Genomic DNA, 27,391 nt, shown 5'->3' with positions numbered 1-27,391 from the left:
TCTAGATCTGTACAACATATCCTCCATCTAGATCTGTACAACATATCCTCCATCTAGAGCTATACAACATAACCTCCGTCTAGATCTATATAACATATCCTCCGTCTAGATCTGTACAACATATCCTCCGTCTAGATCTATACAACATATCCTCTGTCTAGATCTATACAACATATCCTCTGTCTAGATCTATACAACATATCCTCCATCTAGATCTGTACAACATATCCTCCATCTGGATCTATACAACATATCCTCCATCTAGATCTATACAACATGTCCTCCATCTAGCTCTCTACAACATATCCACTGTCTAGATCTACACAACATATCCTCCATTTAGATCTGTACAACATATCATCCGTCTAGATCTGTACAACATATCCTCCGTCTAGATCTGTACAACATATCCTCCGTCTAGACCTCTACAACATATCCTCCACCTAGATCTATACAAATATCCTCCATCTAGATCTATACAACATATCGTCCATCTAGATCTGTACAACATTTCCTTTGTCTAGATCTATACAATTCTGAAGGTGGTGTTTCCATTTTTCCAACCTTTCCCCCAAATAATTATGTGCTCTTCGATTTACGCCATGCCAAAATCATGGTTTGTCATGCTACAGAGATTCAAATTGGTTTTTTTTAAATGTTCTTTTAGGTTAAGGAACAAAATGAAGTGTGAAGAAACAAGACCAGAGATCTCTGGTGGATGAGGTAAAGTTTCCCAATGAAATTCTTATAGGATAGCCCATCCTACTCCCAAAGAACAACCAAATGCATTTCCTGGTGCAAAAAAAAAAAATCCTTGGCATAACTTCCATAGCCTATTTTAAAAACCAATTCAATTTTCAATTTTATTAGAACATCTTCCTTTGATCTTGTAGAAAAGTTGCCGTAATATTTGGATCTGGCTCTCTGCTTTGAATTTAACTGGCCCAGTAGATCCTCCTGGAAGACAGTTTTGATTGAACCTTTTTTTTTTGAGGCAACCTAGTGAAACTAGTGAGGTTGACATTTCAAACCAACCAGATGCTCTGTGGAAGAAAGAGGAAGCCTCTAGGTCCTGCTGAAATGCACAATCTCAGAAACCCGAGGAAGCAATTCTGTATTGTTCTATATGACCGATCTCAGCCGGAACTGACTAGATGGCAGTGGGATTTTAATGGGATTTAATCGACTAAGACAAATGTATCACTGAAAGAATTTGTATGTAGCCATCCACTAATCTCAGATTACACACACACACGGCTTGTTTGGAATCTCTGTAGCATGACAAACCATGATTTTGGCATGGCGTAAATCGAAGAGCACATAATTATTTGGGGGAAAGGTTCCCATACGTGTATGAACTGGAATCCAAAAAAGTAGCAATATATATTTTTAATTACCTTTACAGATCTTGATAAAAATAATGAAATGGATCTACTCATACATATAAAAAATAAAATCAATACACAAAATTAGAAATGACACCGGAGAAATAATAACAGGTATAGAAAACATCAAAATAATAATTTGAGATTACATGGTTTAAAACTATACAAATAACAACTGACTATGACAACTGTTATAGTCTCGGAAATCCACAGGAAGTCGCTATGAATCAGTATTGACTCAATGGCAGCGAGTTTGGTTTTAGTTTACATATGTCTGTGTGTGTATGTATGTATGTGTTATATATACTATACATAACTAATTCTACAAATATCAGCTATTCCTAAATTAATCTATGTATTTTCTAGGGTAATAAATAAAACAACAATGATACTTTTTTGGAAGTAAACAAACAGTTCCTAAATTTTGTCTGGAAAAATAGCATGGGAAAATCATGTAATATGAATCCCAAGAAAAATAATGGTGGAAAATTAGTCCCCTGAGATGAAAAAAAAAAAGCTAAAACAAATTGTGATCCTTACCCATAATTAAGTAGACAAAAGCTGCAAAACCAGTGGTTATTTTGGTCAACTGCATCTTTGCTTTGAGATCTATATCCCTCAGTTTCTCCTTCCTGGGAATTCCCTGGAAACATCTCCCAGCCTCCCCTGTTCTCCCATGTTTTCTCTCTGCTGGCCCAATTCAGTCAGTGAGCGGTACCAGTGGAAGTTAAATGGCAGGAAGGTAAAAACTTCCGGATCCTTTTTGGGTTTGCCCTCATTTTTGACAGCAACTGACTTTTCTCTCTGGCTCCCAATCCTGCTACTACCTCAAGGACGTCATCTCCCACCAGGTATGTATTCCACGCAATACTCTATCTTTCAATGGCAGAAAGCCTCGGTAGCCCCACTCCTTGCTTAGTCACCACAGCAGTGGGGTGGGAACAGCTACCTGCTATTGCTGATCTGTAGGTGGCCTTATTGTCCCCTATTTGGCACTTCAAGGTTTTCCTCAGTTGTGCATACAATTCCCTGGATTAAGTAGCTTTTGCTTGCATATCTAGAATGATTGGCCTTCATGCCTATACCCCAACTGTTCCAGGTGGCATGGGAAAGAGGCATTGTCCAACCAATTTTATTGACACAACTGAAGACATTGGGAAAAAGTGAAGCTATAACCTATCTCATTCTTTATAGCCAATATAGCCTAAATGAATTAATGATATTTTAATTTTAAATATTGTATCAAAATGGTGTAAGAAATTATAAGAGAATAAAACCTTAAATGGGACAAAAAGCTTAGATGTAGAAGAAAAGAGAGGTAAATGAGTACATAAAAATAAAAAACAACCAACATTCAAGAATACTCTAAATCAGTTCATCATATTTAATACTTATTTATCATTTGCATTACAAATAATGAGCTAATGTTTCTTAATATGTAAGAGCTGGTTACAAATCTCCCAAAAGAATGAATAATATAAGAAAAGAAATTACCAATGACAAGACTAGAAGAAAACAGAAGAAAAACAAACAAAGGTCTTTCAGAGACAAGAGACAGAGTAGGACCTTTAATTACCATAATAGGTTTTATTAAGGGAAGGGAGGTTTGTAGGGAACAGGAAATCAAAGGAAATGAGGTGAAAGGAGTTTAGGATGGCCACTTAAAGAGAGGTTAGAGCTAGCCCTTTATCTAAAGCCAGAGAATTGGCTAACTTAAAAGGTATAGAGACCATGAGAGCCACTGTTATATAAAGGAAGAGAACATTAGGTTTAATACAGACGCACTAACAAACAATAGAGTCTGGCAAGGAATGAGTTAAATGCTATGGTACCACAGCCACAGCTTCTGCTGCAGAACCCAAGCCCAGAGGGTGTCTGAGAGGGAGAGAGGGAGTGGGGAGAGAGCACCAGGCACAGGCCTTTCAGTTAGCAAATGGGGATCAGAAGCAAGAGAGAGAGTGAACAAAGGAAATTCCAGAGTATTTATATTTGGGGGCATCTATACATTTTGTAGACATAATGAATCCCGCGCATCTTTCTGGTTGGTGCAGACAACTCCAATGGGCTGGTGCCATCTGTGGCGAGTTGACATCACTTAATCGGGCAGTAAGAAAGGCAGAATAAGCTTTGCAAACAGGAAATGTCTGCTGCTGTCCTTCGTAGTGCTGCCACGGGACCCTAGAAAATATATCTGAAATAACTCAAATATATATTAAAAAGTTAAACCTCACTTTAAAATAAAATTTAAACTAAAATGCTATAGCTTCTCTGAAGAAAAATCATATTTTGCGGTAAAGGGGTACTTAAAAATAATTGCTAGTAGCCTGGAAATATCTTCTCAGAATGCAAGAACTACCAAAGACATTGCTGTTGTTGGGTACCAATGAATCCATCACAACCCAGAGCAACCCTATGAACAACCGAAGGAAACCCTGTGTACTGCACCATCCTCACAATTATTCCTATGCTTGAGCCCATTTTTGCAGCCACGGTGTCATTCCATCTCCTTGAGTGCCTTCCTCTTTTTCACTGCCACTCTACTTTGTACCAAGCATGATGTCTTTCTCCAGGGACTGGTCTCTCCTGACAACATGTCCAAAGTACATGAGACAAAGTCTTGCCATCTTGCCTCCAAGGAGCACTTCTATGGTTGTCATAGAATAATCTGGTGTCAATTTGAGACTATTAAGAATGAAGGGGTGGAGTTTAGTCTGTCAACCAGGTTTCAGCTTGATGACCTCATTTGGAGGTACAATAAAGATAAATAGTTCACTGGAAGCCAGATACATTCACTCCCTGTGAGACATTCCTGTTGACATTCCATATGGAGCTATGCTGATGGAGCCAAAGCCCTGGAGCTGGAAAAGCCACGTGGAGACCCACACCAGTGCTGAGATGCTTCTACCACCACTGGACCCATAAGACCTTCCACTACTGACCTTTGATCATCCTGCCTTCAGTGTCATTGCATGGCTGCGTAAGTCTAAAGAGGAATTTATGGACTAGTATCAACATATGGGGTAATATCGGACTTAGGGACTTGATCTGACTGGGCTGGGATGTTTTCTCAATATACAACTGCTCTTTTACATAAAGCTCTTTCTTATACCCATATGAGTCTCCCTGGATGTGGTTCTCTAGTCTACCCAGGCCGACACATCTGCCAAGACAGATCAGTTTGTTCTTTTGACAGCCCATGATACTTTACATATTCTTCTCTAGCACCACAATCAATGATTATATTGATTTTTTACAATATTTATTTTTATAATATTTATATAAGTATTGCTTCAGTAGAAGGGGTTCTTTTGGGGGGAGGTAGGGAGCAAATATAAAAATATACATCAAAACCCATTAATTCTACTTCAAAATTTTTACATTTCAATCACAGGTGTATATTTTCAAATTGAAATATACATTGGAGTATTATAGTGGCATTATGTATAATAACAAAAGACTGAAAATAATCTAAATGTTTAATAGGTGTGATACTTCACTTTTGTGTTATCTTGGCTGCACCTCTAAGAAGATGGATGGAGCGCTACCATTCAATCAGGGTATGTTCCAATGACATATCCTCAGGTGAATAGCCTATTTAATGTCCACAAAATAGATGCAGTGCAGAATGCTCCTCCTTTTTCTTCTTCCCACTGGCCTTCTGGAAGTTGAATAGGCTTCCTGAAAGGTTAGCAGTTTGAACCCACCAGTCATATTCACAGGAGAAAGATACTTCTTTGGAAATGCTATGAGGCCTTCTACTGAGTTGGTATCTATTCTACAGTAACATATATAAAGAGACAAAATCTAGTCAAGCATGTCTAGCTAAGGAACACAAAGCATTTCAAGCATTACCTCTTACTCCTTAGACACTAAACAAAGCAGTGCAAGGGTCATCCCAGCACAGGTACCGGTAAGTACTGAATTATCAAGAAGGGTAATGCTACCATTGACTGAACACCCGATATGTGCAGAAACTTTGCCATTATGTTCTCTAACACTTACAGTTAGATTTTGTTTTCTCACTTTTACTCAGGAGAGAACTGGCACTCAGAAAAAGAAAAGTGCAGTTCAGTGGCACTCAGACATAATCAAATGCCAGATGAAACCAGATCTGTCTGGTGGAAGAAGGTGCTCTTCCAACCTCCCTACTCTAGGTCTTCATTTAGTGGATCTCAGTACACATCAGATCTATTTCCTGAATCTCCAATTCACTCCCCGCAAAGGGAGTAGCTCCTCCTAGAATAACTCTTTTCTATATCAATGAAGTCTTCCTACACCACACACTGTGCCCAGGCTCACCACCATCAAGTCAATTCAGACTCACAGCGACCCACCCATCCACCCCCTCCCTAAAACTAAGGATTTTCTAATGGTGTGAACAACAATGCCAAAACAACAGCAAAGTGTATCCAAGTAGTAGGTTCCCTGGCTAGATATTCTCTTTGTCTTTTCATCTATCTGCATTTATACAAACACCCTGGTTCTTCCTCACCTAATCTCTTATTTTCTGCTATACAACCAGACCAAATGAAGGATTATAGTTTACACTGTATCATAGTTAACTAAATTCTTTTGTCTCATAGTTAACTCATCTCTATTGTCTGTGGTCATAAAAACCAAGAATTAAAATCTCATCTCTCTCTTCAAGTGGTCATTTTTCTCCATATCATCTTGACCCACTTTTCTTTCTTGCTTTTTTTTAAATCATTTCATTGGGGACTTGTATAGCCCTTATCACAATCCATCCATCCATCCACTGTGTTAAGCACATTTGTACATACACTGCCATCATTTTCAAAACATTTTCTTTCTACTTGAGCCCTGGGTATAAGCTCCTCATTTTTTTCCTCCCTCCCTGACTCTCTCTCCCTCATGAACCCTTGATAATTTATAAATCATTATTATTTTTCATGTCTGACAGTGACCGATGTCTCCCTTCACTCAGTTTTCTGTTGTCTGTCCCCCGGGGAGGGGGTTATATGTAGATCATCGTGATCAATTCTCCTTTCTCCCCCCATGTTTCCCTTACCCTCCTGGTATCGCTCCTCTCATTATTGGTCCTGAGGAGTTCATCTGTCCTGGATTCCCAGTGTTTCCAGCTCATGTCTGTCCCAGTGTACATGCTCTGGTCTAGCCGGATTTGTAAGGAAGAATTGTGATTATGATAGTGGTGGTGGGGGAAGTATTAAAGAACTAGTGGAAAGTTGTATGTTTCATCGGTGCTATACTGCACCCTGACTGATTCTTCTCTTTCTTGTGACTCTTCTGTAAGGGGATTTGACCCACTTTGCTATACTTCATTCACCATCAAATATAAATTATTTATTGTACTATATGTTTGAAATTTTATTTTAATTCCACAAGATTTCAATAGATATTATGAGAAATTAAATGCTTGGGTTTATACTGAGATGAATAATATATAATGCTGTTCTATTGCAGACTTACCATAGCCTTTAATTTGCTAATGTGCTTTCCATAGAAAAGAATAAACCAAATTGTGTAGTTCCCAAGTTTAATGGATTGTGTATACAGATCAAGAAACTTTCAAAGATAAACATTCTGAACAACAACTAGAACCTAATAGACAAATCCCAAGATTTATCTTCTAAGCGTGGTAATAAAAATATAGTTTTGACCTCAGAACATAGTTTGGGGATTTGACTATGGTATTAATTCATTCTGATACACTTGCAAAAATAAATATCTTAAGACAAAGGAGAAATTTAAGGCACTGCTAAATAATATTAGGTTGGGAAATATTTAATTAAATAAAGGGGGAAATTAGCCCTTCCTCATGCACTTGAAATTAACCAAGAAAACGTACCCCAATACAAGATTGGTACACTTTTTCTCTGTATGTTCTCGCTCAACTCAAACTTTGTTTAACTCACTCTGTATTTACACTGTATAATTATCTCATGTTTCCTACTCCCTATAAAGAAAAAAATTAAATCAATCTACATAATTCAAAGCAAGTAAAAATTTTTCTAAAAAGAATTGAAAGCAAAGTAAGATACAGTTAAACTAATCTCAAAGGTAGGTGATTCAAATTATAAGTTAAATAAAATTCCAAATGAATGTCCAAAAAAAAGATTCCAGTACACATCTAAACATTGCTCACCACCATGAATGACTTAAATAATTAAGCTGAAGTATAGAAAATTGTGGCAAATTAATATCAGAAACAAGCTTCACTGATGGTGTGATAGTTAAGTTTTTGTGCCAATGTGGTCCCTATAGGAAGACATGGGTAGAGTCTAGCCTGTCTAGCCCGTCACAGCTGGATAGCACTTCCTGATGGGTATGGCCAACTCATAAGGAGGATCTTGGGATGCTTACTGAACAGTTATGAAAAGGTAGACCTGGAATTTTAGAAAACTACCTAAACAAAACAAAAAAGGAGCATTTTTACTTTGTACACTCAATCCACTTTGGTATTTTCAAGCAATATGGCAGTGAAAGACTGAATGTCTTCAAAATCAAAAACCAAAGAGAAAACTCAGTGCCTTAGATTTTCCAAGGTTTACAACTCGTGACCCTAGAGGGTAGAGTAGAACTGCCCCTTGGGATTTCCAAAGTTGTCCATCTTGGTGAGAGGAAAAACCTTGTGTTTGTCTCTCGGAGGAACCAGTGGGTTTAAACTGCTGACCTTGTCGTACAAAGTGTAACTCCTTCTGCCACCAGGGTTCCCATGTCTGTGGAGCCTATTCAATAAGAACGTCAATGGTTAAGGAGCCCTGGTGACCCAATGAGTTACACAATGGGCTGTTAACTGCAAGGTCAGTAGTTCAAAGCAACCAGCCACTTCGTGAGAGAAAGATGACACTTGCTACTCCCATAAAGAGTTACAGTCTTGGAAACCCACAGGGGCAGTTCTGTTCTGTCCTATAGGGTCCTCGTGACTCAGAATCAACTCTATGGCAGTGAGTTTTGTTTTAAGTAGAGAGTTGAATGACATTCCTATTTACTACCAGTCACCTGTGTGGCCCACCAGACAAAGAACGAACACAAAGGTACAGGAGAGATGCCAGGCTGTGTGGAACAGTTTAAGGTAGTGCCAACTTTTTTGATTGGAGTGTACTTCCTGTTGCATATAAAAAGTAATGTCTATTATCCTAGGAAATCTATTCAATTTTACTGTGTCAGACTTTCTTTTCCTGTTTCTCTTCTAAATTACCAGCAGTGGAGGTTTACTCGAGAATATTTTCAGATGGATTGCACATTTTCAGTTCTCCCTTGTATTCTATTTCAAACTATTTTTATCCTCCTGATGAATTCATTCAATTTTAAAAATTCATTGCCCTAAAGTTATGTTATGAATGTCTCGAAAAAACACTTGCTCGACTATGAATTCTGAAATTGTTGATCTAGGGCCAACAGCATACAATTCTAAAGCCATTGTGATTTTAGTGACTTAAAGTACTAGCTCACTCAAACCTTTTAACGTAATAGACAAGTGTATACTTGATTTCCACTGACTAAGCAACTGGGACATTGAGTTCTTCTAAAAGAAGGCTACCACTTTATCTTTTGCTGCAAAGGAAATGACAGCCTCAATCTCTCACTTGCAACTTCAACCAACTTGTTCAATCTGAAATTGATCAAGCCTGTAATCAAAATGCATGGATAATTATTAGTGCTTGAAATTCAAATATTGTAAATGAACAGGAAGAATCAGGAGTTAGAAAACATGGCAGTAAGAATTATGCTGGGATTTCATGATAGATTTTTGCAAAACCAACAACTTCTTTATTAAAAATACCTTTATTCAGCAGCATCAACAGTATCTATACATACAAAAAGATTTCTTCAATGGACTGAATGAAATAGGCTCTATCTGTTGGAGGAGATGATAGGGAAACTCAGTATTAGCACCCAAAGCAAAGGCATAGGCCAACAGTGAAACACACCCTCATATGCTCACACTTAGGTAGCTCAAATTCAGGGTGAAGTTGAACAACAAGTTCAGCAGAGCCAAAATAGGCCCTTGGTTCTCTCCTACCTGCATTCAGAGATGATCTCAAGGAGAGATTTAATGCATTGAACATCATGAATTTCATATGTGAGGAAAACCAAAAGTCATTAGAAAAACAGGGGGAAAAGGCAAGACCAAAATGGATGTCAGAAGAGACTGAAATTTGCCCTTGGATATAGAGTAACTAAAGTTAATAAAACAAACGGTGAATTAAGAGAGCTGAACAGAATATTTCAAAGGGTAGTTTAAGAAGAAAAAGTAAGTGAAACTTGATCTTATGTATTTTGGACATGCGCTCCGGAAAGACCAATTCCTCCCACCCCCAAAAGACATCACACTTGGTAAAGTAGCAAGATGGTCAGCACAAGAGAAATACTCTGAAGGAGATGGCACAGTGGCTGCAACAGTGGGTTGAAACAGAAGCACCATGGTGAGGATGGCACAGGAAAGGGCAGCGTTTCGTTCTGTGATACATAAGGTTGCTGGGGGTTAATCGGCAGCACCTAACAACAGCACCAAAGAGCACCAACAATATCTCCTTTGACTATTTCAATATTGTGTTTTCACTGATACTTTTAAAATGATGCAGCTAGATCGAACTGAAATCCTATTACCATAAATTCCAACAGAGAACTGTCTCTTTATCATTGTGGTTGTAAGTCGGCAGGTCCCAGTGCAATATCATTGCTATACTAGAAGAACCACCAGCAGACTCCAGAGAGTTTGGATTATTCAAATACTTTTATTGTATTGTTCTTTTCTCTAACCAGACTGACCTGGGGGACCACAAAAGTGGTGGCCCCCAAGGAATTACTGAAACCCAAATGAAGGCCAAACATGATAGTGAGACAGGAGGGATAAAAGGAAATAGAGGAAAGAACTAGGAGGCAAAGGATATTTATAGAGGTCTAAATACAGGCATGTACATGTGTAAGTATATAATGATAAGGAAATAGATCTATGTATATATATTTTTTATGTTAAGAATCAAGGTAGCAGACAGACATTGGGTCTCTACACAAGTACTTCCTCAATGCAAGAATACTTTCTTCTAATAAACTCACATTCTGTGATGCTCACCTTACCAACAAGATCGCTGAAGGCAAAATGGGTGCATAAGCAAATGTGATGAAGAAAGCTGATGGTGCCCAGCAATCAAAATATATAGCATCTGGGGTCTTAAATGCTTGAAGATAAACAATCGGCCACCTAGCTGAGAAGCAACAAAGTCCACATGGAAGAAGCGCACCAGCCTTTGTGATCATGAGGCATCAATGAGATCAGGCATCAAAGACTCAGAGCAAAAAATCATATCCATGTAAATGAGGGGGAGTGTAGAGTAGAGACCCCAAATCCATCTGTGGACAATTAGACATCCCTTTACAGAGGGTCATAAGGAAGAGATGAGCCAGTTAGGGTGCAGTATAGCACCGATGAAAGATACAACTTTCCCCTAGTTCTTTAATGCTTCCTCCCCCCAACTATCATGACCCCAATTCTACCTTACAAATCCGGCTAGACCAGAGCATGTACACAGGTATAGATAAGAGCTGGAAACACAGGAAATTCAGGACAGATAAACTCCTCAGGAACAATAATGAGAGTAGTGATACCAGGAGAGTAAGGTGAAGGTGAAGGGAGAAAGGGGGAACTGATCACAATGATCTATATATAACCCCTTCCCAGGGAGATGGACAACAGAAAAGTGAGTGAAGGGAGACATTAGTCAGTGTAAGACATGAAAAAATAATAATAATTTATTAATTATCAAGGGTTCATGAGGGAGGGAGGGAGGGAGGGAGGGAGGGAAGGAAGGAAGGTGGGAAAAGGAGGGGGGAAAAGAGGAGCTCATACCAAGGGCTCAAGTAGAAAGAGAATGTTTTGAAAATGATTGTGTATGTGCAAAGATGCTTGGCACAATGGATGGATGGATGGTGATAAGAGTTATATGAGCCCCCAATAAAATGATTTGTGGTGGCCCCATGTCATCAATGAATAGGATTTGATATATAGAACTTGATCTCTAATCCACTTGGTTCCACGAAAATAATGTTCTGAGAAGCTTAATTTTAATCTTCAAAAAGAATATTTACTCTCCAGAGCCTTTTTACTAGATTTACAGAAATTCACCAATTACTTCTGCCGTTACACCATGAACAATTTGACAGCATTAATTAAGTCAAATTTTACTACTCTTGCTCTACTTTGTAGACTAATAGAGTTAAAACAAAACAAAAGTAAACCTGAGGGCTCTTAAAGTCGCTGCATAAGGGATTTTGGGAGTATAGAGAATCCTAACTATGTAGAAGCAGAAGAATAAAAACTCACTTTTATCTTAGTTAAGTGAAAAAAAATTCTTGTAAAATAAATGGTAGCATTCTCATTTCCTATTTTATAAAAGTCCTTTTCACAATCATTATCAACATAATATTTGTCTCACAATCAAGAAAAGATATTGAGTGGTAATATTTCAGTCTCTCAATACTTGTTAAATAATGGAACAAGCACCAAACATGAATGTATTAGTCAATATTTTAATTCTTAGTTCATATATCCTCCCTTTGGTTTTCCTTTCTTTTATATTCTGGCCACAGTGTTTTTTGAGTGCTTACAGGATGCTAAACAGTTAAAATCTTTTACCCAACGTAATATTCACAATATTTCAATGAGCTAAGTACTAAAATCACTGCTATCTTTCAAGTGAGAAAAACTAAGGCACACAGAAGTCAAATAGTTTGCCGTAGGTCATTGACCTAGCCAACCTTCAACGTCACTCCTGCACCCAGGACACTTCCTGTCCACTCAAATGACAGAGACAAGGTAGTACAGAGACAGTGTGTAAGGCCAGGTTGTCTAGGGAAACAAATCCAGAGATACTCATGAATGTATAAGAAAGAGCTTTATATCGACAAGTAAGATTTTACTTCTCAAGAAAGCAGCCCAGTCCAAGTCAAGTCTATAAGTTTAATGCAAGTCTAGGCCCTTCCAGGCTCACAGAGTTAAAATAGGCTGACAACGCAACAAAGGTGATGTGGAGTGCAAGAAGACCACAGGTCTGTTGATGCAGAGTTGCACGGATCCAAGGTCAATGTAAACATAGCAGGCTTCTGATAGCCTGACTAGGCAGCCTACGTGGGCCCATCCCTGGAGGTAGCGTTCCAGTGGCAGGAAGGCAGAGAGAGGAAGGTTCCCAGTTCCCCCACTTATAAGAAGGCCATGCCACCAAGGAGGCATCATCAGACCTGATTGACAGTTGCACTCCACTCCTACCCACTCATAAAAATTCAAGTTCACATAAAATCACCTATCACAGACAGTATACAGAGGGTTGACATGTGTTACTGGATAGCTTTCACATGATCATGGTCAGTAAGGGGGTGACTTGTTAGATTTGTTTTTTTACTGAGTAGTCAATCCAAATGCGTCTTGCTGCTATCAGGCTAACACAGACACCTTACTGGGTTGCCAATGCACAGTCCAGCTTAACGTCTTGTGTCAGATCCAAATTTCATACCCAGCTAAATATTTGAATTGTTAGGCATTCACAAAGAGACTAAAAGAGGCTTAGGATACTCGATAGATGCTTGGTAGTTAAAGCACAAAAATGCTGCCATTGAGTTGATTCTGACTCATGGAAACCATTTTCAAGGTTGTAAAGATTGATGGGAGCATACAGCCTCCATCTTTCTTCTGAGGAAAAACTAGTGAGTTTGAACCTCCATCATTGTGTTAGCTGTCTACGGATACTGGGAAGCATCACCACACTTTATTGTACAGTGGGTTCCTCACTGGACTGCTGACCTCATTTAACAGTTCAAAACCACCGGCTGCTCCAAAGGAGAAAATAATGTTTTTTCATTCCTGCAAAGATTGTCTTGCAAACCCACAGGGCAATTCTACCAGGTCCTATAGGGTCCGTATGAGTCAGTCAACCTATTCAACAGTAGTGAGGTGAGTTGGAAATCACCATATTTTTTTTAATTAGTTGATTTGTCAAAATATATTTATGAACGTATAACATTTACCTTTCGGGTTAGTTTGCTGGAGAACACATATTTTATCTAGGCTGAGTGATCTCCACTGTGAACCTCAGTTCTTCCACTCGCCCCATCTCCCAGTAAAGTTGAGAGAGGGATGGCACTTGACCGTTTCTCTGACTCCTTCCAGTGTAGATGCCAGTGGCATCCTGAGAGATGCCTGAGTCCACACATGTAAGCTACATCCGTGCCTCGGCCAAGAGTGGGGAAGGGGGGGCAGGGGGTGACACCACTCCAAACAGAACAGCAAATGCCTTATAGGATTAAAACCTTCTCCTTTCCACCCAGACCTTGATCAGATGCCCATTGTGCTCCTTGGAACATGTAGCCAGCTTAAGAGCCCCAGGTGTTCGTTTCAAGAGGTGTTCGGCGTGACTGCCAATGCTCAGACAATGGTGGATGTCTTTTATTGTTCGCAGCATTTTGCACAGCATCCTCCACTCCCCTCCAGCTGCTCTGCCCACTTTGTCCGTCACCCTCTGCTGACCTACTGTTCTGTTTCACTTCTGCTTCTTCCATGCAGATAATTGGCAGTAAGCAAATCTTCTAGAATTTTTAAGGAACAAAATAATATATATTATACTTAAGTTTACTCATCAAATACAGATTAAATTTATAAGGCAAATGATAATCAGCAAATTGCACAGGTGATAGAACGAGGTGCTTGAGAATGACAAGTGGACATTTTCATATGGACAAAAAGAGAGCATTGATACATAACAGGAGAAAGGGTGCATCTATTCCATATAGATTCATAGTGAGTGACCACCTGTGGGGAGGTAGTCTGTGAGCACGGTGGGAAACGGATGATGAATAGGGGAGTAAAAAAAAAACTCATGAATAAATAAAGGTAACAGAAGACAGTGATTAACATGATATGCTTTCCTGAACCCTGTAACTCCTCTGATTTAGCTAGCCTCTCTGCCTTCTATGATCACCTTCACCCCAAACAAGTGTCCATTGTATGTGACTATGTGTCTGGGTTTGCCAGGGCAGGCCAGGTCATGCCTGTTATCCCATAATGATTCCTTATTAGCCTTTCACTCTCAATCATGGGACAGTTTGTCAAATTAATGAAACTCTCATTTTAATAATAAACCATACCATTTTATTGCCTTTATATTATCTATCTACTTCCTCACTAGATTATAATTCCCTAAAGGAAAGAGACCATGCTTTTAAACAGTAAAGAAAAAAAAATAGCTTGCTTCTTGCATCTGCTTCACATGAATTGGGTAATTAATAATGATAGTGAATGATGAAATATTCATGGTTTGGGAAGAAGGAAATTTTGATTTGCTTAAGGGAAATGGGGGATTTAAGTGGAGAATATGGCATTGGAAATCGATCTTGGAAACTCTCTTTAAAAAGTAATAACCAAGGCCATTGCTGTCAAATTGATTCCATTTCATTGCAACAGCAGGTGTTACAGAGTACAAATGAGCTTCACAGGGTTTTCCTGGATGGAATATGTATTGAAGCAGATCCTGGCCTTTCTTCTGTTGTGCACCTGAACAACAGGTTAGTTCATGGTTAGTTAACAGTAGAGTGTACAACCTTTGTGCTGCTCAAATTTACATTTACAATTTAACTAAAGGGGAAAATTTGAATGAGGAAGGTGGTATCTGAAATAGACCTTCAAGGAAGGTTAAACTCTGCTTTAGAAGAATTGAGAAGCTTTCTGACTGTATTCTTAGGTGTGTTAGACTGGGTGGACTAGAGACACAAATCCAAGAACACTCATATGTGTATAAGAAAAAGCCCATTAGTAGGCCACTGGAGATCCCCTTGCAGAGGGGTCTCGGGGAGGAGATGAGCCATTCAGGGTGCGATGTAACAACGATGAGAAATACAACTTTCCTCTAGTTCCTAAATGTTTCCTCCCCGCTCCCACTACCATGACTCGAATTCGATCTTGCAAGTCTGGCCAGAGAATGTACACTGGTACAGATAGGAACTGAAAATACAGGGAATCCAGGGCAGATGAGCCCTACAGGACCAGTGGTGTGAGTGGCGAAACAGGGAGGGTAAAGGGAGAATGGGTAGGAAAGAGGGAACCGATTACAAGGAACTATATGTGACCTCCTCCCTGGGGGACAGACAACCGAAAAGTGGGTGAAGGGAGACGTCGGACAGGGCAAGATATGACAAAATACCAATTTATAAACTATCAAGGGCTCATGAGGGAGGGGGGAGGGAGGAGGGAGGGGAAAAATGGGGGCCTAATGTCAGGGGTTTAAGTGGAGAGAAAATGTTTTGAGAATGATGTACAAATGCGCTTTACACAATTGATGTGTGTATGGATTGCGATGACAGTTGTATGAGCCCCTAATAAAATGTTTAAAAAAAAAAAGAATATACGCATAATGACCATCATCACACATTTGACCTTTGTTCATTTAAGTCCCATTATCTGTCTAAGATATAATGTGTCTTTTTAGTACTTAATTTTATATCATTGAAATTAAAAAGTAGTAAATAAATCTTAAATTATTTAATGGGAAAAAAAAGGAAAGAGCTTTATATCTAAGAACAATTACACATTAAGAAAAATCCCAGCCCAGTCATCCAAATCCAGTCCATAAGTCCGATATAGCCCATAAATTTGATACTAGTCCATAAATCACTCTTCAGACTCACAGAGACACATGCAATGGTGCAGAACGATGGAAGATCATAGGCCAATGGGTACAAAGTCTTGTGGATCCAATGGTGGTGGACACATCTCCAGGGCTCTAGCTACCATCAGTGCGACTCCATGTGGCCTGTCAACAGAAAACCCAAGGTACAGAGAGAGAGGAAGTTCCTCATGAGAAGGCCATGCCCACAAGCAGGCATCATCAGGCTGTGACCTGATTGACAGGCTAGACCCCACCCCTTCACTCTTCATGCCCTCAAGTTGACGTGAGATTATGTAACTACCATATGAGGGCAGAGCAGAGTAGAAAAGAAGATAGAAAGGGCAAATATTCAACTGTATCAGAAAACCTAAAAATGCAGTTTTGTTCCGAATCTTATGATGAGGAAATGAAGTCTGCTCCACAATGACAACTTCTCTGGATATTCTGGGTGAGGGAACAGGATCTCAGAAATGTCCTTATAAAAGAAAAAGTAAGCATTGAGATTCTAAATAATACAGTCAGAAAATCTTATTTTTTTTAAATCACTGCTAAAGTAATTGAGAACAACAGTATGGAGCAGAATTGATGTCCATGCAGTGTTAGTCTTTTAAACATATTTTTATTGGCATATAATTCACATATTGTACAATTTAGTCATTCAGTCATATTAAGATTGTGCAATCCTCGCCACAATCAATTACAGAACGTTTTCTCATGCACATTGTTGTTAGCTCCCCATTTCCCCACATCATCTGTCATCCTCCAACATCCCTGTCATCACCCTATCCATTTACTATCTTGATGGCTCTACCTATCTGGACTTTCAATAGAACCAGCAGAAAACATTAAAAGCTGAAATAACTTTAAACCTTAAAATGGGTCAAAAGGGAGATCAAATGCAGGTACTACATTTTAATCTCACTGTATGGTTCATAATAGACTTTGCAATCCTCTCTGTATGAAAGCAAGGCTTTTCACATTCCTCAACTATGGTCAAAAGGAATTCACCAGAGACTTAATCCACTGTCATTCATAGTCTTCTGCAAACCATGTGCTCAGAATTTTTGCTCTAATCCAGTTACCTCTTCTTGTCTTAGATTTTATTACTTACAGTTCTTAAATCACAGAGGCTGGTGTGCTTCTTCCATATGGAATTAGTTGATAACTTACTTGCTTGAAGACAGGCTTTAAGACCCCAGATGCGATTCTTTCTGATAGCTGACCACCGTCTGATTTCTTCACCACCCTGTTATAGTACTTATATCTTCAATGAGCTCTTCATGAGGGTGAGTGTTAAACAGGACCATGTCATCAGAACTAATTATTTTTTAGATTGGGCCTAAAATTATGCATGAGCCCCAATCTATTCATATACCTATGGTTTATATACATCTCTGGTTCATTTTAGAGACATTATAATTTTATGATAGAGAACATTATAAATCAGGGGCATAACATCATTTTATTGATAGTGTCATTCATTTAGCCAATGGTATAGAATTTAAAACACTATTGAAAAAAGGAATTTATACACATATAGGCTGACATCAGACAGCAATACATGAATTATTGATTTATACCTGCGGTTCTCAATCTGTGGGTCATGACCCCTTTGGGGGGGTCAAATGACACTTTCACAGGGGTCACCCAAGACCATTGGAAAACACATATTCCCGATGGTTTTATGAACTATTGTCTCCAGGCAGGTCCACTCACATGCAGATATGTCCACATATGAGTACCAGCATGAAGACTGTTACCCATGCTACACCATGCTTCAAGACAAAATTTCATTTATTTGTCATTAGAAATAAATATTTCACAATATATAATTACATATTGTTTTTGTGATGAATCACTATGATTTAATTATGTTCAATTGTAACAATGAAAATGCATTCTATACCTCAGATATAGACATTATGATTCAGAACAGTAGCAAAATTACTTATGAAGTTACAACAAAAATAATTTTATGGTTGGGGGGTTACCACAACATGAGGAACTGTATTAAAGGGTTGCAGCATTAGGAAGGTTGAGAACCTACGATTTATACAGATTAACTATTAAGTGACTGGAAACCACAAACAATGGGGGTTGGTGAGAGGGCAAAACTTTTAATAATCCTCATTACAAAGGAAGAACCAGGCTCCCAGATTAATAAATGTCATAAAAGAGCAAGGAGAGTATTAAAATAGTAAATGTATGGTAGTCCCGGGCCACCATTCTTCGGGTACCCTCAAAGCGCAAGATCTGAACCAAAGCCAAATGGCCACCAATTCCAGAACCCTGGGACAGTAGTCATCTGCTTCCTCACAGTAGGGCATTGCAGCCTTCAATCCATGGGAATATGTCAGTGTCAAAAATAGGTGAGTTTAAGATAAAGTCCTTGTTCACTTAGTGGCGTTTCTACATTGAATTCTGGTGTGGCCTATGAAGGGTGTGGTGTGCCCCAAAGGGACAGAGTCTGACGTCCAATTAGTCTGTAACACATAGCTTGGGTCACCTAATAGACCTAGTCTTAGGATGTAACATTAACACAGAATCTGTGAAAACCACTGCATCTTGTTTCTGTGTGTATGAACAGAGAACAGAGGCCAGCATTAGCAATCAACTAATATAGAAATTATCATCAGCAGCATTATTATTTACATAAGAGAAAAGGAAGATTAATTAGCAATGAGCAAACAAAATGCCTGTACTGTGTATAAATCATGGTTAATGAAGTAATTCTAGATAATTTTTACAACAGAAATAAAGGGTTGATAAAGCTGTTTGCCGTGTTTCGGTAGATGCCTGTTGTTTAAATGGGGCATTCTTGTTTCCAGACTTGCTTCATAGATTGTAATCTTTTAAAATTTAAATAACAAAGCGATGCATGATTTCAAGTCCTAAATTTTACAGTAGTAGAAAGCTAGTCTCATTAAAAATTTCATTTAAGATATTTGGAAAGTATATTGCAGAACATCAATTTCATTACTGGAAGTTTTTTATATTTCAAAAACATATACACATCAGAAAAACGATATTTATAGGCCTCAAAAATAAATGACTAATGATAAATAAAAGGAAGAGGAGGGAAAGGAGAGTTAAAATGAAGGGGAAAAGAAAAATTTTCAAATAAAAAATTTGGGGGAAGAAATTTAACATGTGCAAAAATAGTTTGGGGCAGTGTTTGACCTCCTTCAACTTAATGTGGTGGGGTAGGGGAGTCAAGGTCAGCATCAAATGTCCAAAGTTGATTCCTATGATTTACAAGGTGGAGCTCAGACATGCCTCTACCCTCCAAACATTTTTAAACCAATCTCACACCAACTGTCCCTCCCATGGCACATTCTACTCCCCTGCTGGGTTTGATAATTCACTACAATGGCCATAGAGCTCATGCAGTTATGAGGTTCACTAGGGAAAGCAAAGATTTACAGTTCATTGTCAAGAATGCTCAAAGTACAGTTCTTTGATCAGGACAAGAGCTTTGTGGCACAGCTCTGGCCTTTGGGTTTTCATCGTGGCTCGGGCAAGTTTTGCAACCCTCTTTTATTTCTGCCCTTGATGTGTCCAAAACATCTCACTTCACCATCAAACATCTGACAGAAGCCACTGAGCTCTAGTTCTGTGGGTTGGCAAACCTAGCTCTTCCCAATTAAGTGCCAGAGGCACCCCACTCTGTTAGCAAGCCTCCTGCATACAGGCACTCTGCTTTCTTGCTCTGTGGTCTTGGAAGCCCACTGCTCCATCTCATATTACTGATTCTGCTGCTTTTGAGGCTGCAAATTCTCTGTAGGTACTCCTAGACATCTCTTGCCATCCCTGGTGTCAATGCTCTCTGCCTGGATTAAGATGGCTCCAGGCAGGAATCTCCGGTGAAAATGATATACTTCATTCACCCCTCCTAGTTCTCATTTCTTAATGGTAGTGAGATCCCTCTTTTAACATCTGAACTAGAAAATAAGTTTAAAATAAAAAACCCTCTGGATGGGATAGCACAACTGACCAACCCGCTCCATAGGACTCCATACACCTTATTGTCTTGGTGTCGTCCCCACAAGGATGTCACCCACCTTATTTACATTCTTAGCAAGCTATCCAATTCCTTCAGTGGGTCACAAGAGCACCTTACATTTGCATCTGGCTTAGTAGTTATGTGTTGGGCTGCTAACTGCAAGGTTAGCAGTTCGAAAACACTAGCTGCTCTGCAGGAGAAAGACAGGCTTTCTACTCTGGTAAAGAGTTACAGTCTCAGAAACCCAGAGCAGCAGTTCAAAGTTCTACCCTGTCCTATAAGGTCACCATGAGCTGGAATTGACTCAGTGGCACTGACCGGGCCAATCCTTTGGTGATAGTTTCAAAGACTGTATCTACCTACTGTCAGTGAGCCCATTCTGACTCATAATAATCCTACACAGGGTCTCTGAGACTGTAAATCTTTACAGGACCAGAAAGCCTCATCTTTTTCTCAAAGAATATCACCAGCCTTGAGGTGGCAGTCCAATACTTGACCCATAATGCCAACAGGACTCCTTTCAAGACTATAGCTAGAGGGAACATGTTAAATAAATTACTGCACTACAACAAGTTTCTTTACCAGGAACGTATTAAGATACTATGTTGTGGTAGTCTGGGTAGACTAGAGAAACAAATTCATGCAGACTCATGTGATTAATAAAGAAGTTTATATACAAGAGCAGTTGAATATTAAGAAACCATCCCAGCCCAGTCCGGATCAAGTCCATAAGTCCAATATTAGCCCATATGTCCGATACCAATCTATAAAATCCTTTTCAGACTCACTAAACATATGTAATGATGCTGAATGCAGGAAGAGCACAGACCAGTGGGTTGGAAGTCTTCTGAGCCCTGTGGCGTTGTAAGCATCTCAGCGCTGGCAGGGGTCTCTACATGGCTTCTCCAGCTTCAGAGGTCTGGTTGCATCAGGGGAGGTCCATGTGGCTTCTCCAGCTCCCAGGACAGAGCGCCATGTGTCTTGTCAGTAGAGCATCATCTCAGGGAGTGAGCTGAGAGAGCATGCCTCCTGCCTTCAAGGAGAAAATACAGGAGTTCCCAGAATTCTCAAGAGAAAGCCAGGCTCACACAGAGGCCTCATTGGCTATGACCCGATTGACAGACTAGACTCCACCCCTTCACTCTTAATCCTCTCAAGTCCCAAACTGACACCAGAATATGTAACTACCGCATATGTGCAAACACAAACAGCCTCAAGTTCCTAGGAGATCTGTTCCTATCTATGCCATTAAACTTGATGTTGATTTGATTAATAAGTTACAACAGGTGCATATGTTTCTTACTTAGCTTAGTTTCCCAAACTTGGTTGATCTTTGTATGTACCTGGGGATTTGGTGAAAATACAGGTCCCTGGGCTTCATTTTCACCTCAAGGAATCACAATCTATAGGGGGACAATTCCAGGGACCTGGATTGTCACCAGAACCTCAAGTGATTCCAATAACCAGCCAAGTTTGGGAACCTACACTTGAGTTTAAGAAGAGATTTGAAGTTCTTTTCAATTACTTAGAAAGCTATTTGTACAGCAAGTGAAGATAATTTTAATAAAGAATTTGTTACCAAAGGGAGTTGATTCAATTGATTCAAAGTGAGGGCATATTTATATAACATTAAGAAAAAAAATAGCAGCTGTCTTTAAATCAGTATTTAAAAATTTTCCTTTATTTACTTGACCACGGTCCTTTTAGTTTATACTTGGTATAATATATTCAATTGCTCAAACAACAAAATCAGTTACAATTGAAGCATTTCCAACTCACAAGGACCCCATAGGGCGCAGCATAACTTCCCCAAGAGGTTTTTAACGCTGTAATCTTTACAAAATTTGGCTGTCACAACTTTTTCCTGTACAGCATTTGGTGAGTTCGAACTGCCAACTTTCATGAGCCACTGAGTTCTTAAAAAATGCCCTACCAGCTTTTCATACCTATTGAACACTGTGGAAAATTAACTACTCGTCAAATGCAATTTTATTATAATTAAAAGAAAAAAAAATCTGACAAGTCTTCATGGTGTAGTGGCTATAGATTGGGCTATTAACGGCAAGAAAAAAAACCTGAGGCACCAATGCTTAATTGGCTTGTCCAAATTGACTTGTCTAGTTTTCTTATCATAGAAACACACTTCTGGTTCAATAGATTTTTATAAGGTTGCCATAATAATAGAAAATCATATCAGATAATGTGCTGTAACCTATTATTTGTGGATATTAACAATGCTTGTCTATCACATCAATGTCGATCTTACTTTTTAAAGTGGCCTTGTATTTTTGCCTAGGTAATAACATGTTTTTCTTGTTTATCTGTATTTCTTGCTGTAATGACACTGAACTCATCATGCGTCATATTGGTGAACACCACACTCTTCTCATCTTGATGTTTAGCTATTGATATTCTCTTGTCCAATAAGTATTTATTTCATCGTCAATTGGGTAATTTTATGCGCGATGGGAGTATTGTGAAAGCGTGTTGGATTGTTTTGAGTTTGTTTAAATTATGTGTCATAAGTAGACCATGGGTGCTTCCAGCCTTCTCTATGGAGATTCATCTGCCTAACAAATTTGATTTATAATCCACTCCTAATGCATACAGCAATAACAAGATAATGAGCCCATGTATTGATTCATGAAATATTACAGTGGGAATGGATTTGGGGGTAATTTAGGTGAATATCTCATTGAACGGAGTAATCTGTTTTTATACCATCAGCCTAACTAAACATCTACTTTAAAATGGAAGACTAGTAATAAGAACAGTTGTGATTAAAATTACTTAGTGTGTTTCCACTGCCTATAAAGTCTTTATAACGCTCACCAAATCACTTGAGTGGGCGGGAGCATGAAAATAAGGTGGAGAAGAATCTGACTCAGAGACTGGTCGGTTTTGCTATCCTGCTGCATGGAGGAGTGGGCCCTCTCAGAACCAGGAACAAGTAATCCCATGACCATCAAGACAAAGAGCCACCAGAGGAGTGCAGGTGAGATTCCTGCCTGAAGCAGCAGAGGCTGCAAAACCAAGACCACAGGATGGAGCAGGAGGCGTCCCAGCCCACAGAATAAGGCAGAGGCTGGGAAGTCAGGTGGCCGAGCGGCAGAGTACCAGACAGAGACAGCTGCTGGCATGACTGAGCAGAGGTGCTGATGTGGACAGAGGGCTGTATCTTTAATGTTTCCTGATCCTATCGGGTGGTACTTTTTACCTTTTCTAATAAACCTCCGTAATCATGAATATGTCCTTCAAGTTCTATGTGAATTAGAAAGTAGAGGCATGTCTGACTTCTGACTTGGAGTTGTATCTTCCTTCCCCTGGTGTACCCAGAGGAGGTCAGGGGTATGTCATATGCCACCTTCCTACACTGTCACCATAGCCCCAAGAATTCAGATCTTCAGACCCTCATTCATTGTTTGAAAATTTTGTTAGAATTGTCGTCCTCATGTTGGTTTAAATGCACCCCGTTAGCCATCTCCTCATCTCTTGAGAAACAAAGACCATTCTTGCTTTTTCTGTCTGTCTTGGGTTTAAAAAGTTATTTTTTAAATTATTTTATTGGGGGCTCGTACAATTCTCATCACAATCCATACATACATTCATTGTGTCAAGCACATATGTACCTTCACTGCCCGCATCATTCTCAAAACATTTGCCCTCCACCTCAGCCCTTAATATCAGTTGTTCATTTTCCCCCTCCCTCCCCCTCCCTATGCACCCCCCTTCCCTCATTCATAATTCACAATTTATTGTAGTTTTGTCATAAGTTACACTGTCTCACGTCTCTACCCGGCCTCTTCTGTGCTGTCCCTCCCCCAAGGAGGAGGCAATACCTATATTCTTGTCATCGGTTCCCCCTTTCCACCCCACATTCACTTCACCCTCGAGGCATCGCCCCTCTCACCACTGGTCCTGAAGGAGTCATCTGTCCTGGATTCCCTGTGTTTCTGTTGCTATCTGTACCAGTGTACATCCTCTGGTCTAGCCGGATTTGTAAGGTAGAATTGGGATCATGATAGTGGAGGTAGGAAGCATTAAAGAACTAGAGGAAAGTTATATGTTTCATCGTTGCTACCCTGCTCCCTGATTGGCTTGTCTCCTCCCCTCAACCCTTCAGCAAGGGGGTTAAGGACCCTGGCATTGCCCTCATGAAGAGCTCACTGAAGAGATGGACACTAGGGCATAGTGAGGTGAAGAAACAAGCTGGTACCCAGCGATCAGAAAGAAGAGCATCTGTGGTATAATAAAGGCTTGTCTAACAACAAACAGCCACCTAAGTGAGGCCTCAACTAAGTCCCCGTGGAAGAAGCACTTCAGACTGTGTGATGCAAGCATGCTAAATAGTAAAATCCAAATTTGAAGGAAGAAACTGTACTAGCTAGAGCTTAAACTACAAACATCCAATTTACAGAGGCTGTGGATGACCGTGGAAGGTCCAAATCCATTTGCAGGGTCCCCACATGGACTAAGCCTCCAATAAATCTCTGACCACAGTCCAGGGGTGTGAACAGGCTTCCTATTAGACAGAAAGCAGTGCACATTTGGTTATGGCAGATGTAGTTAGTTTAAAATGTAACACCTTATCATTTGGACCCATTTTCAAATTGTTTCAATTTTTAATATTTTCTGCTTTCTTTTTCATTGAGGTTTTTCTGTTTTGCTTTGTCATTATTGTTAGTTTTTTAAATTTGATTTTTTTGTCTCCTTGCTTCCTGTTTGTGTTTGGTATGATTTTATGCATAAGAAATCCAGGATAGGTACATCTATTGAAACAGTAACTTAGGATCATGGCAGGGAGATTGGGGGAATGGAGAGCTAACAATAATGAATATGAGAAAGAAGAAAATGTTCCGAAATTGATTGTGGTGATGATTGTATAACTATTCTTAACATGATACGCCTATAAAACCATTTTTAAATAACCTATTGAATCATCAGATGAATTATATTTAATCTCAATATCATTCTAGTGGGAGACAAGAAGTAAGCATCGCGGAACTGGCTTTTAAATAATGAAATATTCTCTTACTGTTTTGTTTTTGTTTATAAGTTTTTAATATAGAATGCTGGCTTTGCACAATCTGTAACCTTCTAATACATAGGTCCACCCAAATGTTTTAAGCACATCAGGATTTTGTCTCTCTCCTTTCACTATTTGTTTTAACCCAAACCAGCCAGACTGATGTCTGGTTAATGCTGACTCATAGTGATTTTCCAAGACTGTCACCATTTATAATAATAAAACCCCAATCTTTTTACTGAGGAGCTGCTGGTGGTTTTGAATTGCTAACCATTCAGATTGTAGCCCAAACGTGTAACTACCACACCACCAAGGCTCCTTTGCTTTAAATAAATTATTATTCCATGAGACAATTAAGTTGCCATTGAGTCATTGCCAACTCATGGTAGACCCATGTATGCAGAGTTTACCATAAGGTATTCTAGGCCATGCCTTTGTTGGAAGCAGATTAACAGGCCTTGTCTTCTGAGACACCGAGGTGGATTTGAACCACCAACCCTTTGGCTACTAGTTGAATGCTTCATTATCTGCACCAAGTACCCACTAAAATCCACTCTTGTCCACTCGGTTCTCACTCATAGCAACCATGTAGGGCACAATAGAACTGCTGCTGTAAATATTTACAGGAGCAGAACGCCTAACACCCCCACACACAGAGAAACCACTGGGTTTGAACTGCTGACCTTGTGGTTATCACTCCCGTGCTTAACCCTCTGAATCACCAGGAGTCCAAAAATGTAGTTATCCCTTTTCATATTGGAGAAAAATGAGGCTATCTGACTCAATAGGCATGTTTTGTTTGGTTTTTTAATTCCCTTTGAAGCGAACAATGTAGGGACCACTTCTGACCTACTCCAGGTACCAAGGCCGATTGCCCCAAGGCACAAATCAGACATTCCTCCACCCTCCGTGCCTTTTACCCTATTCTGACACAAACCTTTCCTCTCATGACAATCTACTTCTGGGGATGGGTTCCTTAATTTATTGCAGTGGCCACACAGAACTCACAGATAATGTTCAAAATTATGGGATTTATTAGGAAAATTAACAGGTTAAAATTTAGGTGAGAAAGTCTCAGGATAGCCTTTTGTTTAGTCAGGGCAATTTCTTTTCTGCCATGCCCACAGGCAGGCCTCACTATGGTCTTCGGATTGTTGGCCTGGCCTCTGCCCTGCTGGGACAATATCACAAAGCTCTTTAGGGCTGCCAATAAATGTCCAAAGCCTCAACTTGAAGGCAGTCAGCTCCAGCTCAGTGGGCCAGAAAATCTAGTTACTGCAATTAAATGCTCAGAGGTACCCTAATCCACAGGCATCCTCCTGCCCAGCGGCACTCAGCTTTTCTTGCTATATGGACTTGGAAATCTCCCACTCTGTATCATGCTCTGGCTCCTAGTTTTGCTGCTGCTGTGATTTCTGCTGCTGCTCCTCTGTCATTCATCTGTTATCAACATTGTTTCTTAGATCAAGGGGGTTCAATAGGAAGGGATCTCAGGGTCCAAAGACTTGAAGACAACATATCGGCATGAAGCAGTGAACTAACAGAGAGATCTGCAGGGCCAGCCCTATCTGAGCTATGTGAACCCCCTCTGCAGAAAAATGTACTAGAGAGGACAGCACTGAAGAGACAACTCAGGGGGATGGATGGGTCTAATCAAAACACATGGGAGCAAACTAAGAGGGAAGGAGAGAGACAGAGGACCGCAGCCTATTCCACCAAGCCCCAAGGATAATTAGAGAGGGGAATGGGGCGGGAAGGAAGGGGTGAGCCAACAAACCCTAGTACAAGTGATATAAAATCAATGACGAGGAGGATATAGAATGCCCAGTGGAGTTTGATCAAGTGCAATGTAGCCGAGAGGAATTACTGAAAGCCGAATGAAGGTCAAACATGATAGTGGGACAAGAGGAAAGTAAAAGGAAATAGAGGAAAGAACTGAGAGGGAAAGGACATTTATAGAAGTATAAATGTAGGCACATACCTACATAAACATATTTATATGTAATGATAGGGACATAGATCTATGTACATATGTTACATGTTAAGTATTAAGGTAGCAGATGAAAATTGGGCCTCAACTCATTGGACCTCAACAAAAGAACACTTTGTTCTAATAATCTGGCATTCTGTGATGCTCACCTTCCTGGCACGATCGCTGAAGACAAAAATGGGTGCATAAGCAAATGTGATGAAGAAAGTGAATGGTGCCTTGCTATTAAAAGATATAGCATTTGGGGGTCTTAAAGGCTTAAAGATAAACAAGCGGCCATCTAGCTTAGAAGCAACAAAGCCCACATGGAAGAAGCACACCATTCTGTGTGATCACGAAGTGTCAACCGGA

The sequence above is a fragment of the Echinops telfairi genome, unplaced genomic scaffold, assembly GCF_000313985.2.
Source record: "Echinops telfairi isolate 266 unplaced genomic scaffold, ASM31398v2 ScPeMD7_3533;HRSCAF=4204_0, whole genome shotgun sequence".
Taxonomy (NCBI): Eukaryota; Metazoa; Chordata; class Mammalia; order Afrosoricida; family Tenrecidae; genus Echinops; species Echinops telfairi.
This window is presented reverse-complemented; position numbering follows the sequence as displayed.